Source organism: Lepidochelys olivacea (assembly GCF_965140295.1).
Source record: "Lepidochelys olivacea isolate rLepOli2 genome assembly, chromosome: 2".
Taxonomy (NCBI): Eukaryota; Metazoa; Chordata; order Testudines; family Cheloniidae; genus Lepidochelys; species Lepidochelys olivacea.
Window position 1 is genome coordinate 188,778,584 of NC_140412.1, and position 20,998 is coordinate 188,799,581.

Genomic DNA, 20,998 nt, shown 5'->3' on the forward strand with positions numbered 1-20,998 from the left:
TTTAGAGCTTTCACATTAAATCTGTGGAATGGAGAAGTAATTTCAATATGAGTAGACTATGTTAACCTATAGCTGATTAAAAAGTCCTCAAACAAAATGCATACCATCATATATTCAAACTCCAGATATTTCAGGGACTTTCCAACCTTCTGGAAATTGAATTGACGTGTGGATCTGAGATTTAGGTGTTTTTAGGGGTTTTTTTTACTGTATTTTTTATTAAGAGTCTTTGTTACTTTCTCATCCTAAATAGAATTTAATCCAGGAGGATAATCAAGAACCTCTCTCTTGGATGAAGCTCTGCATGTACAAACTACAAGTGCAATTACTATTTTGTATGTTCTAATCTTTTATTTAATATTTACTTTACCTTCTACCCATCAGAAACCTGTAATACTGGTACAGAAAACAGACCAGCTTTTGACCCATTATTCATGTATTTATTGCTTTTGCCACAGCATTGTAACAGAAGGCTGGTTTAAATTGCACATGTAGCTTGGTCCGACGCCACTCATGCTGATCCCTAAGCACAGCTGCTATATTAAGGGCCTTGTGACAGAGAGCACTAGTTCAATTTTCAAGCCATATTCCTGCTTCGGTACAACTGTCAAGTTTTCACTTACGGAAGTATTTCAGCGTCTCTTCTATTTGCTCAGTTGTTAAGTCGATACTGGCATCAGGAGAAATGAGAGGCGTGTGAAGCCAGTCGTCGTGGTCATAACCATAGATGGTATCTGCTCTCAGCTTGTAATGGGGCAGCTGTTCTTCCAGCAGACTGATGATTTCAACTTCAGGAAGATCAGTACTATTGCACACATCTGAAAGGAGGAAAAGAAACATATAGCCCATGTTAATTATTTCAAATACCTGAGCTCTTATGTTTTAACATGAGCCAGGCAAGCATGTCCATTTACTTCAGTGCTGGCAAGAGTTTCCTAAAAAGAACAGTGAGCAATACACATTGGTTTGGAATGCATGACTGAGTGAGGTTGGTAACAGGAGAAACAAGAGCCGCGTAAGCACAGGGTTGGCGACTCATGGGATCATAGAACCATAGGGTTAGAAGTGACTGCAAGGGTCATCTAGTCTAGCCCTCTGCCAAGATGCAGAATTTGTTGTGTCTAAACCACTCGAGACAGACGATTATCCAGCCTCTTTTTGAAAACCTCCAGTGAAGGAGCTTCCGCAACTTCCCTAGGCATTCCCTGTCCCATTGTCCTACTGTTATAGTCAGGAAAATTTTCCTGAGATTGCATCTAAATGTGCTATGCAGTAGTTTGAACCCACTGCCGCTTGTCATGCCCTCTGTGGCAAGAGAGAACAATTTTTCTCCATCTTTTTTATGGCAGCCTTTCAAGTATTTGAAGATTGCTATCATGTCCCCCCTTAATCTCCTCTTTTCCAAACTAAACGTATCTAGTTCCTTCAGCCTTTGATCATATAGCTTGCATTCCATTCCTTTGATCATTTTTGTCACTCGCCTCTGGATCTTTTCCAGTTTCTCTGCATCCTTTCTCTGCAGCAGTGACCAAAACTGGACGCAGTACTCCAGCTGAGGACTAACTAGTGCTGAGTAGAGCAGTCCTATCACCTCCTGTGATTTGCATGCTATACCTCTGTTAATGCAACCCAAACTGCATTTGCGCTTTTTTTTTTCTTTTGGGCAACAGTGTTGCACTAACAACTCACTTTGAGGTTGTGATCCACCACTACTCCCAGATCCTTGTCAGCAATGCTGCTGTGAAGCCAGTTATCCCCCCCATTCTGTATTTGTGCATTTCGTTTTTCCTCCCTAAGTTTAGCACCTTATATTTGTCTTTGTTGAATTTCATGTTGTTGTCTATAACTCAGTTTTTCAATTTATCAAGATTCACACAGTTCAATTCTAAATTACTAACAAAATGTCCTGCTTTATAATCAGAAAAAAGGCAGAGCACTAAATAGCATTTTCAGATTGGTAGGGCAGAATTCTATAGCTAACCTTAGCTGAAGCAAAAATGTGAGAATGGGAAGCTGAAACACAAAAAGTTCTTCTGAGCGGGGATTACCAAAATCTGTTTTACCACATGCCTTTCCTGCACACAGTTTAATGAACTGCTAATATGCTGTGTACATATGAAATTTGTGGCCCCTGAATTCCATCTTTAACCAGTGCCAAAGGTCTCAGAATTTGGCATTGGTAGGGCAGTGACTCACTTCACAATTTACTGTAAATAAAGCAACCCTGTTAGACAGAAATGACCTCAACACCATGTAACTGATGCAACCCTCCAAGTTAGTGACAGACAGCTTTTCACTGGAATACATCTCTACAAGCCATCAGGGAAGAAAGATATAAGAGACATTTCATTATTTTCCATAGAATGTTTATTTCTTCATTGTTCTGTTTCTTGAAAAAAATCTTGGTTATTGGCTACAGGGACCATGAGGTGAAAATAGGGGAGTAAGACAGGGTCTTTCAGGATGTGTGCTTAATCTCTGCGTGGCTGACTGCATGGGAGGAGGAGGTAGGTAGAAGAGGAGGGAGAGGAAAAAATGGGCATGGAAGGAAAAACTAGAAGGGAGAGATCATGAGAAATGAAAATGGAGAGAAGGGGGTTAATTAGAAATTCAAGCAATCATTCTGAAATCTTTTCATAGCATGGACCACATCTTAGAGTGCAAGTCTTATAGGCTATCCACGCTCACAATCACACAAGCTTCCTCCCTTGTTCCAGACTCACAGTCTCTTGGATATCCCCACTCTCCTCTCCCCCACACAATTGTGACACATCCCTGGGGGAATTTCAGAACTGTAGCATGGAAAATATTAAATGTATATTTTAAGCTGTCTTTTAGTGACATTTAGCAGTGGAGCACAAGAACCTACGCCAGTATCATATGACCAGGCTGCTCTCCACAAGGCCAGAGTGAGAACAGCTGGAATAGGTAATTACTAAAAAAGGGCAAGGGGAGGTGACAGAAAATAGTGAGAGAGAGGGGAGAAAGACTGCAAGGAGAAAGGGGATATACAGCTAGGTGCCACACAGTATAGACAAAGATGTAGGGAACCCTATTCCAAGAGATAAAGTGGCTGGAAAGTAAGCTTGTTACGTTTTTTTAATTCTCTGAAAGTGTCGTGTTGTGTGGTGTGGTGTGGTGTTTTTTTAAGATTTTCCAGCTGAGGAGTCCCAGAACTGCTGGTTGCTTGGAAATAACAATAGAGACACAGAAAAATACATTTATAGAGCACCATATATCCTGGGGTGTGTGGGAGTATCTCAAAGGATTTCAGTAACAGAGCACAACTCATCTCTGCTATAACCAAGAAAGTGCAGACACCCCTTGTAGAGAATGAATCAGTCACTTCATCTCAGGCCACCCCTTAATTCGGATTCAAAATATTCTGAATCCTAATTAATAAAACAAAACCAAGCCATATCTTTTCCTCCCTTTATTTCAGGGTTCAAATTATTTCCTATCTGACTACTGAATATCATGATGATAGATATCGCCACCTGGTGTTTAAACAGACTTACTGTAAATGAACTAAAAGAATTAGAGACAATGTGAGTGAAGAAGTATCTTTTACTGAACCAACTTGGTGAGAGAGAGAAGCTTTTGAACTTCACAGAGCTCTTCCTCAGGTCTGGGAAAGGTACTAAGAGTGTTACTGCTAAATGTAAGATCCAATGGCTAGTTTAGCATATGTAGTTAGCACATATTCACCTTGAATGCTCCCTTAGAAGCAGCCCATTGACACCCCTGTAGTCATAGGACAAAAAAGGGGAGTTAGAGGGTTACTTTGTTGTAATAAGGCATAAAACCAGTGTCTTTATTCAGACCATGATTTTTAGTGTCTAGCAAAGTTATGAATTTAAGCTCTCAGGCTCGTCTTTTGAAAGTACTATGCCAGGCTTCCTTTGAGGATGAGGCCACTTATAGGTAAGATATAGTTATAGAGTAATCACTTTGTGAAAAGTGTTTACCCAGAGGTGATATGTTGTTTTTGTCTTATTTTCCTGTGAGTTTTCATTTGAGAGCATAGTGATTGTCTGTTTTCCGATACCACAGAGTATGTTTCGAGGAGAAAGTCCAGGATATACCCCGATCATCAGTTCAGAAGGACTAGCGGTCTGCGGTACTCGCCTGTTTAATTTTTTTTTCCACCCTCCCAAGACAGCTTTTTGAGCAGTTGTATGGCATAAATTATTTGGAAACCAGTTTTCTTTGCCCAGATGCTAGGATCAGTCAGATCTTTGGTACACTCATCTGCCCGTAGCATCCCCCACAGATTTATACATGGAGTGATTCTCCACACAGAGATCCCCATACTGCCATTCCAAAGGACACTTCTCAAACGTCAGGGCTATCTGAGTAGAGGTCTGGCTGGAGATGGGGAGGGTTAGGGATGAGTGGGAAAACACCATCAAAACAATACAGAACTAGGCTGTGTTGCCTTTTCTGTGAATCCCTATCACCAGTGCCCGTGACGGGGAGACTGAAGTGGGCGAGGAGAATTCCTGGTGTTACAGCCCCAATACAGCCATGATACCTGGAAATTTCAGGAATTGGGGAAAGGGACCAATATTGGTCTGGAAGCAGGCCTACAGGGGTCCCGCAGGTCTGTTAGGTTTGGTGGCAAGTATGGGGACATGTTGTGCCGTTCTGAATCTCTGTTAATAAAGAAAGCGTTCAGAAGAGCCCTGTGCCATTATCTGAAGTGCGATTTTTGCCTTCCCCAGCTGGTCCAGCAGCTCACTCAGAGCTATTGTATCCACATCAAATCTACGGGGAAGCAGTAGATTCTAGACACTAATTTATTAATTGCTTCACTATCTGCACATATGGTCATTACTTGCCTCGTAAAAGCAGATCAGATATGCCAACAAGAAAAAGAAAATGAATCATTCTTCAAATTTTAGACTAATGGGACAATGATCTGTATCAGTACCACCCTGCACTATCCACAGAGGAATCAGAACTTCATAAAATCTTGTCACAATTTCTTACTCTCCCTCTTCTTGTATAACCACTAATATCCCAAAAGAAATAAAAAGAATAGGAGGCAGAAAGGCGAAAATCATATGAAAAGGGATGGGCAGAGAAAGATGAAATGGTGAGGTATAAGAAGAAGGCAGCCTCATGAAAGGAAAGAAAGACCAGCAAGAGGAAAAGGTTAGAAGAGAAAGCAGGGGGAAATGGGTGAATTCATAGCTATTTTTCTGTACAAAGCCTCCTATTCAGTTTCCCAACCAGTTTTTCTCTGTCCCATCCCACCCTCACTCCAACAGAATAATTGTAACACAAGCTTTGGATAAAAGTTATTCTATATATTCCAAGGCCAACAAATAACTTAAAATAATGTTTTTTAAAAAAGGAACCAGTTAAGTTTACATGCTCAAAATCATACCTGAAAAAGTAACTCAGTGAGCCAGAGCAGAAATTTTCATTTAATTAAAAGCAAGCTGTTCTGTAGAACAGTGTTACTGCCTGGAGGCTAAAGTCCAGTCTCATGCAACACAAAACGTTAAATGAACTTCACGCTGTTCAGAGTTGACTGCAAATGTGACACAGTTATGATTCACTGCATATTACACAAAACTAATTTAAAAAATGGGAATTAGGAACACTAGCTGGTAACAGAAATGGACTGAGTTCTCATTAACAAAATTGATTTTCAGATATTATAGAATAATACAGTATATTTATAAACATCTGTAATTATATACAAAGAACTTCATTAAACAATTATTTTTAGGAAGTGGTCAGATTTATGGGTGCCCATGCAACTTTAATTCAACTGTTCTCATGCATCCACCCTGGGCACTAAATTAGGCAGGGGTTCTGTGGGAAAACTAGTGTGTAATTACTTAATTAAAGACTACCATAATGCATATCCAGTTTCCCTGGTGTTAGAGTCTAAACCTTTAAATCAAATGTTAAGCATAAAGCTCAGCACAAAAGAAACAGTCATTAATTTGTGATAAAGAACCTTTTGTTAATAAAACTAATTAAGGACTTTTTCTTTGATAAAGTTATAAGCTGCTCAGGAACTGTTTGGCTCGAAGTCTTCTTTAACATATTGTTTCCTTAACTTTGCACCTCACTGCAGTAGAGGTCAGAAATACTGGCTAATAAGCTTTCCATTTTATTTTCAGAGAACTCTGTTTCTGTTTGAAAATGTACCTAAACATTGAACACTAACACTTCCTTACTGCCGTCACTTCACTGAATTACCCCCTCAGCCAATCATCACTGCCATTGATTACACTTCACATTTAAGGATTTGCTTTTCCTTCAGACAAATATTTTTGCTCCTTTTTGGCTGTGATTATTGAGAGTACATTTTCCATATGAGCATTTCCTACATGTTTCAGAAGTACGCCTTGCTAACAATGCAGTGGCATCAATTCCTGCATCCTGGCAGTGTCCTGAGAAAGATAATGATTGCTTCAAGTTTTTGATTTTTTTTTTTTTGTTTGTCTGTTTTTTTATTGTGGGGACGGGGCAGTGGCAGAGATGGAAAGAAAGTTGGGTTCATAATATAAAGCTTAAGCTATGCTAAAAATACCCAGGTTCATTCTTTGAGAAGCGCTGTTTAGAGGTTTGTTTGTTTTTTTTATTACTACTACTGTTGATAGAGATCCTGAAGTAGCAGATTGATCTGATGTAGCACTTACATTTGCAGATAGGAAGAAAGGAGAGACTATACTTAAAGGACCCTTCAGGTTTCAGCCACCTGTCCTTTTGAGAACAGTGTTTTGAACATTTAGAAGTGACCATGGCTCACCAACAGCTACACAGCACACAAACTTCGCTTTTGTAAAATGTCTAGGTCCTTAAAAGAAGAAAATATCCCACGTGGAAAAAGTAATGTGTGAGGAAAAATTCACTTTCCATATGGGAATTTTGCTGCTGAACCCCTGTCCTAGCAAGAAAGGAGGAGTTGTTTCTCAAAATGTTTTCTGGTGATGGACCTGCATGTCTCTGTTAAGAGAGGAATGAAACTTTTTCCTGGTAAAACAATTTGGCATCAGCAAAAGCCTTATTACACCGGACTGATAAATCTAGGAGAGCCCAGAAACTATGGAAGACCGTCATTCACACAAAGGTGCTCTAATATAAGCTGACAGCCAACCAAGAGCTTGTGTCTGCAATGAGATTTTCCTCATTGGTCAGGTTCTAAGCCTGATACTATTCCAGAGATGGAATTCAGAACGATAGTCTTTCCCTCAACCACTTAACAAGTGATAAGTCCTAGAGGCTAGCAGCAGCATGCTACAGCTTAGTCTTCTGATGCTTTTCTACCACTTTAGACAGAACCACAGAATGGAGAAAATTAGCAGTCAGCATATTTGCATGAAAATCAAAATGGGGGCAGACTTTCTGACAGAAGCTGGGCATGAAAGTTCAGCCTTGATATTGGTCTATTTGTTGGTCAGCTAGAAAGAAGTAAAATTTGCCGTGTTGCTGATGGCTTGAAGCTCAGTGAGCCAACACTCAATCATCACATATGTTATAGAAGTGCTATAACTTTGGAATCTAAGGGCTTGTCTACATGGCCCCGCAGTGCAGACTACAGAAGTGTGAATTGCTGCATGCACTGCAGGGTTGTGCTGTACCCACCCCACACAGACCCTGCTAGCGCGAACTAAAAAGATATCTAGTTTGTGTTAACATAGTCCCATTTCAAACCAGGCCACGTTAAAGGTTCCATCCTAGTTTGTGTTTAGTTCATGCTAGCAGTGTCTACATGGGCTAGTTATAGTGAAACACCTTAGCACACACCGTAATCTCACTACAGGGCATCATAGACAAGTCCCGAGATGCTGCTTGATATCATCGAGGACAGGTAATATTGCAGGCATTCAGTAACAAGCCACACAATCTATTAAACAGAATTCAAAGGGCTTCTAATCAACTTTAGCTTTGTAGAGAGGACTGAATGGTGGGTGGTTTCTAACGTGCACTTCTGTGGTACTGCTCCTGACGAGAAGGGGAAGTGGGACTGTACCCTACAGCTTTTATATAACATTTATTTTTAATTTATCAAATATGCCTGATTTTCAACACTCAGAGGGCTTTAAAAAAGACAAAAGGCAATTTACTAAAGAAAGAAAAGCAGAAAAGGACAGACCTTTCTCCCAACTCACTAAATACCAACCCACTAATTCATCTGAGGAGAGATGGACTTTGCACAGCATACTAAATGTCAACAGCCTCTGGCTGTTGAGCTGGCGGAGAGCGCAAATTCCAACAGCGTTGAGGACTCTTTAGTTGGGAATGCCATGCCACCAACTCTCATACATTTGAACAGAGTCCTAACTCAACCACTTCATCTGATCTCAACAGCCCTGGTAGCATGTGTGGGCAGAGGAGCTTCAGGAACCCTATCTACTCTATAGAACCAAGAACAGGTTAGACTACCATTTGACAGAGAGGACCTGGGTTTACTTGACTCTGGCTCAGCACACAGGGCTGAAGTAGATGACTTCTTGAGGAAATTTTTTTTTTTCATGAAGAGTTGAAAGCCAAAATATTTTGACTCTCAAATGCCACTGCAGTGCCTCATGAGAGTTGTACTTTGGTGCCTCATGTTTCCATTCTCAATAGGCCAGACTTTCTGTCAGGACTGCATCTCCCAAGATGCACTATAGTCTCTCGTTCCTGGTGAGGAGAGGCAACACATCATGGCAACCACAGGGCCATGGTGCATTATGGAAGAAGTAGCGGCCTATAGAACAGAAAAGGAGCGTGAGGCAGCACAGCATCATTTTGGGTTTTGATCATTCATTATTTTCACCCAAAAACACATCCCACAAAAACTGAAGCTTTGTATGGAAAGCAGACACTTTTTGCAAGAAGTTTTGTCTAGTCAAAATCTAATTTCCCATTGAAAAAAATCTGATAGAAAACTGTTACCTAGCCCTACTTCTAACCCACCTTGCATTCACACACAAAAGAACCTCCCTTCCCAAGGTCATAAGTAATTTTTGTATCAAAATAATGAGATAGACTTGCACTGTACAAATTTATCATAGCCCTTCTTTGCTGCCAAGAAGAATCTCTAGGAAGGACAGCATTATCCCACACAACTCTGAGCACTCATTTTCTTTTAGCATCCCTGTGTATAGAAAATGTCCCTTCAGTGTGTCATCTGCAGGGGGGATTCTACTAAAGTATGGCAGTTTAAAACATTCTGAGGAGCCAAGTTAGAGGAACAAGTTGGCTCACAAAAGAGCTCCAATCAGAGCTAGCACAAGAAAGTAAAGGCTGAGCTAATGTTAAAAGCTCATGAAATTCTCAGTTCCTATGAACTGAACTGTTTTTTATGTTTTCCCCCTCTCATAGGTTAAAATATGTTACAATCACTATGCTTTCATATCAAGTTTCTTTAAAATATCCCAGAATTTTTGTATTTTGGACACACAAAATTTAGATCAGATGATAATAAAGCATTCACACTAAATGGTAATGTCGCTATTGTACACTTCTCCATAAAGCAGTTTTAATTTTGCCCCAATATGCTAAAATTCCCCTCCCCCGCCCCCAACCTTGCCAAATAGAACCATATTAGTGCATTTCCCTTTGCAAAAGAAGAAAAAGTAAACATGGCTCCCAAAGCTCATTCTTCTACAGCAGGAACAAAAAGTCATTCACACATCAGCTGGATGCTGGCAAACCAAAATTTAACAGGAGCAAGAACAAATAGTTTCTTTATCCATTAGGGTTTTCTAAACCTGAACAGCCAAGACTAAGACTACGTATGTCTGTCAAAAAAAGCAAGAGGCACTACTGATAAAAGAATAGAATATACACAATCCTAAAAGTAATTATCCTATTGTTTCTAGGCTTCAATTATGCTACAAATTAGCAGACAGAGCCCTCTAAAGAATATGCTCAATGCATTTTTAGAATCATAAACCAATGTGCTTGTGATAAATGCAAATGATAAATGAAATGTGATAAATGTCCCTTTTACAGACACCCAGCCAGCCAGCTAGCTATAAAATCCCTCTTAGTAACTGTTTTCTATTGCTCTATACATAAAGGGTTAAAAAGTCTCACTGCTAAGCACAGGTAAAAGGAAATGAGTGGACACCTGGCCAGAAGAGCCAATGGGAAGGCTAGAACTTTTTAAAATTTAAAAACGACTCCCCTTTTGTCTGTCATGGTTCTCCCAGAGAGAGGGGACAGGGTAGAGCTATGCTGTAAAAAGCTTGGGCCACGTATGAAAAATCATCAGTATCATACCTAGAACCTACTCATTTAAAACTCCAGACATGTAAGTAGATCAGAAAATGTTTAGGAAGATGTGATTAGGTTTATTCCTTTTATTTCTTTATGGCTTGTGGATTTCTCTGTGCTAACCCCAAGTGCTTTTGTTTGGCTTTAACCTAGACCTCAAGAAAACTATTCTTGATGCTTAATCCTTGAAGGGTTTTTTTTGTTTTTGTTTTTGTTTTTTTTAACCTAGCAATAGCCTGAGTTTCCAGATGTATTTTTTTCTCTTTTTTATTTTATTAATAAAATTTACCTTTTTTAAGGACAGAATTGGATTTTGTGTCTAAGAGGTTTGTGCACATCATTTTAATTCGCTGGCGGCAACAGCTGATTTTCTTTGTTTTTCTTTCTCAGCTCTTCCCCAGAGTGGGGGTGAAAGGGCTTGAGGGTATGCCACAGGAAGGAATTCCCAAGTGCACCTTCCTGGGCTCTGAAAGGCGTTCTTCACTTGGGTATGGCAGTATTTACCAATCAGAGAGAAGCTGTAACCTTGGGAGTTTAATACAAGCCTGGAGTGGCCAGTATTAATTTTTAGAATGCTTGCAGGTCCCCACCTTCTGCACTCTAAGTGCCAAAGTTGGGAATCAGCCTTGATAGTGCTGATAGGCTCTTGCTTAAAACAATTTACAATCTAAGGCCAAATCCCTAAGTGATAAACACTTGCAACTCCCAGGATTCCTCACCAACTCTCAGGATTTGTCCCTAAAATTACACAATTAGGGATGACCAATAAGGTTGGTGAAGACGGGCATTAAGGAAAAGCTGGGGTTACAACAGCAAAAAATTAGATATGTTTGTACATACATTCATGCTTTTATTGTGAATATAGTAGTTAGGTTTAGCATTTTTACTTAAAAAATAAGTTAATACTAGCTTGAGGGGCACAGTCGGGCAGGAATAATGGAATAAGTCAGCTCTGGAAGGCTACCCTAACATAGCAAGTCTTGAAGAGATTTAAAAGGGTGAGACTGAGGTTGCTTTGTGCACAGGATCAGGGAGGATATTCTGGATGAAGGGGCTGGCATAAGAAGCAGCATAGAGTCCCATGTGGGAAACAATCAGAGACCGTCAATTTTCATTGAATTGGAAGAGCACAGAGTGCAAGCTGGGACATGGTGGATGAGATGCAAACAGGAACAGAGCTTAAAAGGCAAGAAAGAGAAGCTTAAAATTTGATGGGGAAAGAGACAGGAAATCCATGCAGGGATTCAAACATGGAGAATGATGTAACTGGAGCCGTCAGCAAAAAGATTAGTTTTAGTTACAGCATGTTGGATTGACTTGAAGGCAACAATTAGAGAATCAGGGAGGCCAGAGAGGAAGGGTCTCCAGTAGTCAAGCCAATAAATGACTAAGGATTCATCCAAGATTTTAACAGTAGAGGCAGATTTTTTAGGCACTACAGAAGACGAATCGGCGGGATTTAGCAACCGTTTGTATGTTGATGCAAAAGGAGAGGTGTAAAAAAAAAATGACACCTAAGATGTGGGCCTGGGTAACAGGGAGGATGGTGGAATTATTGACAGTGATAGCAAAGGACAGGAAGTGAGAGAAGAACTTCATTTATACCATACTTAGTGTGAGCTGGAAGCTGGACAGCCATCCTAGAAATGATGCTGGAGAGTTTCATTTGCAGGACTGAAGAAATGTGGAAGAGGTAGAGTCGAAAGTAGTCATCAATGATGAGGTGATGAAAAGTCATGGAAACAGATGATGTTGGCTACAGAAAACGTGTAAAGGCAGAAGAAAAGGGTGTTGTCAAGGTTCCTCCCCCACTCTGAACTCTAGGGTACAGATGTGGGGACCTGCATGAAAAACCTCCTAAGCTTATCTTTACCAGCTTAGGTCAAAACTTCCCCAAGGTACAAAATATTACACCCGTTATCCTTGGACTGGCCGCTACCACCACCAAACTAATACTGGTTACTGGGGAAGAGCTGTTTGGATGCGTCCTTCCCCCCAAAATACTTCCCAAAACCTTGCACCCCACTTCCTGGACAAGGTTTGGTAAAAAGCCTCACCAATTTGCCTAGGTGACTACAGACCCAGACCCTTGGATCTTAAGAACAATGAACAATCCTCCCAACACTTGCACCCCCCCTTTCCTGGGAAATGTTGGATAAAAAGCCTCACCAATTTGCATAGGTGACCACAGACCCAAACCCTTGGATCTGAGAACAATGAAAAAGCATTCAGTGTTTTACAAGAAGACTTTTAATAAAAAATAGAAGTAAATAGAAATAAAGAAATCCCCCCTGTAAAATCAGGATGGTAGATATCTTACAGGGTAATTAGATTCAAAAACATAGAGAACCCCTCTAGGCAAAACCTTAAGTTACAAAAAAGATACACAGACAGAAATAGTTATTCTATTCAGCACAATTCTTTTCTCAGCCATTTAAAGAAATCATAATCTAACACATACCTAGCTAGATTACTTACTAAAAGTTCTAAGGCTCCATTCCTGGTCTATCCCTGGCAGAAACCAGCATACAGACAGACACAGACCCTTTGTTTCTCTCCCTCCTCCCAGCTTTTGAAAGTATCTTGTCTCCTCATTGGTCATTTTGGTCAGGTGCCAGCGAGGTTACCTTTAGCTTCTTAACCCTTTACAGGTGAGAGGAGCTTTCCCCTGGCCAGGAGGGATTTCAAAGGGGTTTACCCTTCCCTTTATATTTATGACAGGTGTCAAGAACAGAACCCAATGCAGAGAAGGAGAGAAATTCAAGTTATTGTCACCTGATGGATATTTTGTGGCCTCTGTGAACGAAGGTGATGGATTCCTGTCCATGTCATAAAAGTCATCATCACAATGTGGCACTGATTAGTACCCTTGCTGTCAGTCTCAATACAAGCACCAAAATCAGAATGGCCATGGAAACTGAATTATCCTGTCAAATCACAGACATAGGCTCTCCATAACAAGATTCGGGTATTCTGGAAGCTTTGCATCATCTGCATTTATCACAAATTGGCAGTTGCCAATTTCTGTGCTGTAGAGTTCTGTGAATAAGACTGAAAACTGAAATCAGTCCTCCATTAACTCTCAAACAACAATATATATATATATATATATATATATATATATATATATATATATATATATATATATATATGGAAGAAGTAAAAAGAAAATGAAAAACTGGAAAGTAAAGATTGTAGATACTTGACATGTGCATGAAATAAAATATCCACTGTAAAGTAAATTATTGAGAGCAGAGTGTGTTGCCTTTTGTCAAAGGAAGTCACTGGTTAAAGCTAGCAGATTGCATCATCGGGGCAGAAATATTCTGTATATGTGGAATCTGCTTTATTCACTTCCGCTTTATTCCTGTTTTATTCCCTTCCTCATATATAAAAAAAACTGAGAAAGATTTTCTTGTATCCAGATTTGTCTGTTGAGAACTTCTGTCATCTTCACTGGTCTGATGTTTTGGTTTATATGGATGCAATGACTTTTTAGTTCAAGAAAACTGCCTTTTTTCTTATATAGAATTAATTTTAATTTTTTTAAATTTCAATTTAAAAAAAAATCAAAATTTTGAAAACTGAAAATAAAATGAAAAAAGTTACAAAGTTTGTGTGAAATTTTCCTCTGTGTGACCAGCTTCAGAGTTGGTAGAATTTTTTTGAGTAATTTTTGAAAAACATTTGTAATTTTTTTCCTCTTTTGACCAGCTCTGTCCTTGTGTTTGGAAGGGACATAATATTTTCTTAACTTTTTTCAATCTTTCATGAAAGTCAATCCATCAGTTCTTACAGCTTATTATACTATTTCCTTTGTTATACTATTTCCTATTATACTATTTGGTCCTTTGTTTTCTAAATATGTTCTGATTAGCTAGAAGAATTTATATTTCATTTGGTACTCAGCCTAATACTTAACATCTGCCTACCTTTACAAAAAACATTTTAAAGTTGTTTCATGTTGTATTCTCTTTGCAAGAGAATGACCACCACTACTAGAAGCGTGCAGAATTTCAAAAACTATTGCGACAAAACCTGAAGTCCTTAATCGGAAAAAACTCCTATTGCAGAGAACAAAGGTATTTCTGGACCTGGATTTCAGTATATAATTTTCCATCAATGTAACCTTAAAAAATTCTCATGGTGGTGAGCCAACCTGTGAAAGGCATGAAATATGAACAAAATAAGCTTCAAAATAGCTCATCTCCATGAGAAATGTTCAAATCATTCACAATGCCAATCTCTCAGAATCAGTGACAGTCAAAGAAGTAAGGTGTACTTTCATGCATGTGCCCAGAAGTGAAAATTAGGATAATGAGTGAATCATGCGTAGTTATGAGAAAATGACAATTTAAATCACAATTCATTTATCCTTTCTCTGGTTAGTGAAGCCCACTGAAACAAACCCACATCATCTTAATCAGCTGCGCTCTCCGGATTACAAACTATACCATGGCAGAGTAATTCTAAGTAGAAGGGTCCTCAGATCTGAGGAACAAGACTGAACATTTAATCAACACAATGAAGGTGACTGGAGGTAAGGAGTCAAAGATGGCTAGGAAAAAAATGACACATGTAACACATCCCCGGGGGCACTTAGGGTTGTGAGACCCCTGTCCTTAGCATGAAGAAGCCTTGCCTATGCCTGCTGGGAATCAATTCCCCAACACCTCCAACCGCTGGCAACACAAGCATCTGTCTTCAGAGCCGGCAGAGGTCTGGCTCTCTCAAGTTAATGGTAGGCACACTCCAACCCCTGGACACTCCAAGCATCCCCCTTGAGTGACCAGCACCTGATCCACTCCCAGAATTTCCAGATCTTCTGTTCATAAAGGAACAGTACACCACAGCTTACCAGTTACACTATACAACACATCTCTGCTTAAGACCCAGCACTCAGGTTTGTTTATAGAGAAAGAAGGTATACGTTTATTAAACAAAGTTCAGAGATTGAAATGATAGCAAGCAGAACTATTGGAAACAAAGGGCTACATATCACACAAAATCATAACACGCATACTGGAGCTTAACTTAACCAATACAGACATTGTCATTTTATAAGAGCAAAAGTTCACCCTAAATCCTTCCAGTGTATTACACACAGGGTTGGCTGTGATCTTCTGTTCATGAAACAAGCTCTGTCTTCTTGCCTTCTCAGTGGAACAATACTAAGTTTTTCCCTGTTTCTACAGTTATAATCCAAATATCCATTGTGTGCACCCACTGGATAACCCCTACTGCTTGTGTTTTCCTGCCCAGGGTCTCCTCTGGAGACTTTGCAATCATTTGACTAGCATTTTGCTCAGATTGTACATGGGTACCCACTGTGAACCATACAGTACTCAACTTACATGTGGACAGACAAAAACACAAACAACCCTTGCCTGAAAGAAACCTGTTTCTCACCTTTTCTGGTGATCAGCTCCAAGTCACAAACCTCAAGAACATAATTCTCACTGTATATATAACTCCTTACATATTTTCTGTACATATATCTCACAGTGATTATGATGATCATTAGAGAGACTTTATATGACACTTTATGGTGACCTAATATATACATGCCAGACCCAGGGGATCCCTGTAACCCTGATGCATGCCCTCTGCCACCTGGCACCAGTAGGTCTCTGGGTCACAACATGTAACAGAGAAAAGCCAATATCCCCATGGAAGACATGGAATGAGGAAAATTTCCCTTCTGTCACCTAATATAGTTTGAGCTTTGTGTGTACAGAGCAGTCTGAATCTCCATTTCTGGAAGGATAGATTTGAGTGACAGCTACTGATGAGAAGGCAAAAGCAAGAGGGATAAAAGGCTTTTGCAATTTGCAAAATTGGAGTAATTAGCAACTGACATTTCTAGTAGCAACACTCCATTTTGTCTTGCTAAGATTATATGGCTCTTTGTCTCTGGAAAATGGCAGCAAAAATTGGAAAGGATGAGGAAGCTTCCCCCAAGATGTCTTTTTTCCATCCAGCACCTGCCAAGGACTAATATTTAATCCTGGACTAAAACTACAGTATAAAGAGCAATGGTAATTCTCAAATAGAATTTTTAATTTCTTCTTTGATGAAATTACACTAGATGGTGCTACATCCACAGCTATATCTCTGATCACTCATCTGAGAAGGTACGTACAGGAGAGGAAAAGAGAAAAGTGGGCAAATACAAAGTGAGAAGAACAAAATAATGGTGCAAGTAGAGAAAGCACATACACGTAGTAACAGATTATCCTTTCCCTGCTATACAATGATGGTCCTGTTATCCAGAAGCCAGTACCAGTAGTAAAGTCTAATTCTACCAGTCCTATTTGCCTGTATTAGTCATACCCATATTATGGGGCTGTCCAAAGAAACTCTATAATTAAGGCTGCATTGAGCTTTTCAGTGAAAGCTTCATTAAAACCCTCTATTACATACTTCAGTGACTGAATTTAATTTTCAAATTTAACACAATTGCTGTTTACAGGATAACCGGCTATTCTGTAGCATTTTTTGTATAACCATGGCTCACGTCCCCTAAAAAAAAAAAAAGATTTAAAAATTATTGTTTCTTTCAATTTGGTTCTGACAGTCTCACTATACCTAAATGGTCACAGACACACACACTTTTTACACTGACCTCCACATTTTAGTTTGGCCTTCTTGTCTCTATGAAACTCTGCAGGTAGTAACTTAAGCTATCTATCTTAGAATTGCAGTTAGTACCCATCACAGTAAGATTTATGCACTTCAGTCCTGATTCAACAAGGTACTTCAACATGTGCTTTACTCCAACCCAGTTTAGTATGTATTTAACTTCTATGGAAATCAATGAGACTTAAGCACATGCTCAGTATTGTCAACCCTCAATTTTTTTCTCATGCTTCCAGAATCTGAGGCTTTAAGCAAAACACCAAATATCGATAGACTTGTGATCAAGTCTCACAAGTTAGCAACTATGCATGCATAAAGCTAAGCATATGCTTAAGAGCACTGGTGAACTGGGACCTGAGTACACTCCTGAAAGTGAGATTGGAGTGGCAATGAAGAAATTCTGCTTCCTCAGTTGCAAGGCCGGCTCCAGTGTTTTTGCCGCCCCAAAAACAAACAAACAAAAAAAAACCTTGCTGCTGAACACAGAGGCAGAGTGATGGTGCGGCTGCCGAATTACCAACGACAACCGAAGAAGAGTCGCGTCCCTGTCGCCGAATTGCCGCTGAGCGCGAAATGTGCTCTGATGGAGCGGCTGTCAAATTCCCGCCGCGAGCCCGACCTGCTGCTCCAGAGCCTGACCACCTGCCGCCCCTTTAAACTTGCCGCGCCAGGCACCTGCTTGGTTCGTTGGTGCCTGGAGCCGGCCCTAGTCAATTGAGGACACCTAGCATAACTACTGAAACATCAGATATAGTAGAACCGCCTCCAAGGACAGCTCAAGTAGAATGTAATTCAATGGTTTGAAGGACTGAATTAAAAACTATGTCATGAAGCTAAGACAGGAGAAAAACATCTATATTGCACAAGGAGAGAAGCCAAAAAGTTATAAAGTTTAATGTGTTTGGTTATTAATGCTCTTGAAACTATAGATCTGATACAGGTCACAAGCTAATAAAAATCAGAGGTCAACAAAAGGTCTCAGCTCCAGCACTTTTTTTACCCAAAGCTGAAATCCAGCACTCGTTTGTTCTCTATACCTGATCCAAAAAGGCCAACAATTTTGTAGCAGCAATAAGTAAACCAGATATGGCAGAGAATAAAGCAAGTCTTAGACACAGGAAATCCAGAAAGATTGCTGTGTTTAAAAGAACTAATGGTGCGAAACTGAATACTGACCTTGACTTGTAAGAGGACTTTATTAAAAGAAAAAAAATACTTTTCCTTCTGGGTATCATTATCATGAAGATATCTATATTTGTGACAAAACTGGAGTGCTCTGGCATGCAGTCAGAAACAGGACAACGACTTAAATCTCACTGTCCCCCTGAGGGAACATTCTGAAACAACAAATCACAAGAGCTGTTCTTCTTCAACATGCCTCAAACAGATACGAGATGTGTTATTGTTACTAGAAATTCTGTAGTATCTCCATATTTTTGTAATGTTCCTAGTCTATCTGTTAAGTTTAGATGCAATATAAATGCTTGGGCAACTGCAGTCAAGCTTAGAGACCACCTTATAAATAAATACCTCAACGAATCTGGGCATCAGTGGTAGGGGGAAAAAAATGATAACAGGAACTTTACATGCCCAATAGTACGCCAATTCTGAGACTAAAGGGTTGGCTTCAGCTTCAGTGCTACTGGTAGTCATGGCACCTGGACTTCGTACTGCAGGAAGCTAGGTCCTTTTTGAAGAGTCAGAATTCCGCTCTTGGGAAATCCAGCACACAATTGTGGAACTGAGCAGCTGTGTTTGGCAACTATCTTGTTAGTTCAAAGGTTGCTGGCTTTCATTTTTTTAAATAAATAGGTTTAAATTGTAATGTGAATCAAATTAAAAGGATATGGAAGGGAATGATGGCAGGGATTAATGGTTATTGGTGGAAGGATAGTTGAAGACCCTTCATAAAACTCACTTCTTTTAGGAGGAAGGAGAAAGTTACTCCAAGGGTATTGGAGGCTGCTCCAACTAATTTAATACATAGTGGTGCAAATCTAGATTACTCAATTTAATCTGAAAAAAATCTCTAGTTAGAGTGATACATACTTTATAACTTCTGTAGGTCAAACTCACTGCACACAGCAGGGGCTCCTTGTATCCCTCCATTCTCCCCCACAAGCTCTCTGTATGCCCTCCCCTCGCCCATTTCCCCATGCTTTCCTATCATTCTTCATTTCTCTCTTGCAGGGTGTCAACATTTTAAAACTCTATACAGAAGATGGGCAGAGCTGAGATGGGCGGGGAATGGTGTTATGATGGAAGGTGCCATCCACCAGGTCTTCGATCTATAGGCAATTACAAAGACAGTTGAAACTGCTGGGTCTGCAAGCAGATGCCATGGCTTCTGTGTGCTCCCTATTTCCCCATTCTGGTTTTCCATTTTTCACCAAAATCAATAGGGGTCTACCCACTGATACCTAGAACAGTCCCTGAAATTTTGGAATTATTCAGTGTGACAGTGTGTTGGCTAAGGAAATCTGAGCCAGGCCTCTTCATGACAGCCCAAATCAAGAAAGGGGAATTGGAGCTGGCTGAATAAGCCCAGGCCTGACTGGCAAACCAGGAACAGCTGCCAGCCTCATTAACCAGGGGCTATATAAAGGCTGGCAGGAAAGAGGCCAGGAGAGAAAGAAAGGGAGGAGGAGCATTAGATGGAGTAGGAGCTCTTCTCTGCTGGCTGCAGGAGCGAGCAGTCCCTGAGACTGTAATATTGAAGCTCTTTGTAGCTAGAAGGTGGTGGGAAGGTATACTGTAAATAAAGGGCACGGGAGATTGAGCCAATGCAGAGGTCTCTGGCTGGTTTGTGGGCGCATCAGAAGAGAGCGGGGCCCAGCGGCACCTCACCACATTCAGATTTGGCGTTCAACAGTTATCACATTACATCCAAAACAGAGAAATACCGTTAAGTTGAGCATAAGGCCTCACAAGCTTTGCCAATAAAGGTCTTGGAAAAGAAATTTTTATCATTTGATGTCCAGATCATTGATTACGTTCAGTTACACTAACCATTAATATACAAGGAACAAACAGCTTAACTAGTTTTGAAATTCAGGCTCTATAGGGAAATGCATTATCTCTTACAGTACCAGAGCTAACACAGCAAAGATCGAAACAGAGCATAACCTCCCTCTGGTTGCTGTTTTGAGAGGCAAACACGACAGGCATAGCATCGGACACTCTGCAACTTCATTTCTTTCATCTGGCAATTGTTAGAGCTTTCCCACTAACAAGAAAGCCAAGTTACAGTTAGTAACGTAACTAAGTATTCTCATAATTTCTGGCAATGACGTTATGTTGAGCTTCAATATTTTTAATTCCTCATTTTCCGGTTTGTTTTTAAACTTGAGCTCCAAATTGCCTGACTTTCAAATTTGATTTTTTAAATGAAAACTACAGTAATCTAATTATACAGTTGTAAATTAATGGCCTATTTGCAAACAGCTTAACTCTCTTGTAGTGTTGTGACTGGGAATTCATTTAAGATTCAGAACTCTTCAACACTATATCCTAGATGAGAAAACACAGTATTTTTAGAACAGTAATGGATTTATTATGTATGAAGCTGCTATGTCAGCAGTTGCTTCATTAAGGAAAAGAAAACTTAGCTATTGTGTACCTGTCTCAAGAAAGAGGTAAAATAATCTAGTTTATTGCGTACCAGTAATGGTGCAGGCATCTCTGTATTCTCTGTAGTCCGGCACATCATCTTCCACTGCTTCACTTACATAGTGCTCTTCATGGATGCCTGTGTCACAGGCGAGGACTGCATGGTTTGTTGGCTCTGAAGGGGGCACAGTGGCAGCCAAAGTGCAGTCGTGCAAAGCTGTGGCGTCCAGCTTGGCAGGTTTCACAGGGATGTACAAACTGCCATCAGGGGGACCAGTGCTGGAGACTGGGTCTGGCAAACAGAAACGCAACCTTGTCTCTTTCTAGTGTTGGGTTCCTTGAGAGGTCTGCAAAATACACAAGAGCAGCATATATTAAATTCAGGCAATTCCAACCAAATTAATCAGAACAGATTGTTAAATATTCTATTAATTCCATGATAAGTTCAGCAAATATTACAAGACAAATATTCCACATAGACCAGCTGCCACACTTAGTATACTATGCAATCACTGTATCC

The 20,998-nt window shown here is 40.0% G+C and overlaps 1 protein-coding gene across 4 annotated transcripts in view; it reads right to left on the bottom strand.

The window, feature by feature from the left end:
• TRAK1 (trafficking kinesin protein 1) overlaps positions 1 to 20,797 on the bottom strand; it is a 110,315-nt gene extending 89,518 nt beyond the window's left edge. For 3 of the 4 annotated variants that reach the window (XM_084619008.1, XM_084619007.1, XM_084619006.1), the window contains exons 1-2: positions 20,531 to 20,797; positions 624 to 818 (exon numbers count right to left, since the gene is read on the bottom strand). The gene's annotated coding sequence lies outside the window, so the exon portion shown is untranslated. Of the gene's footprint in view, positions 1 to 623; positions 819 to 5,392; positions 5,473 to 20,530 lie in introns of those variants that run through there. The other variant, XM_084619014.1, reaches the window with a different exon arrangement.
• Positions 20,798 to 20,998: the final 201 nt, after the last annotated feature.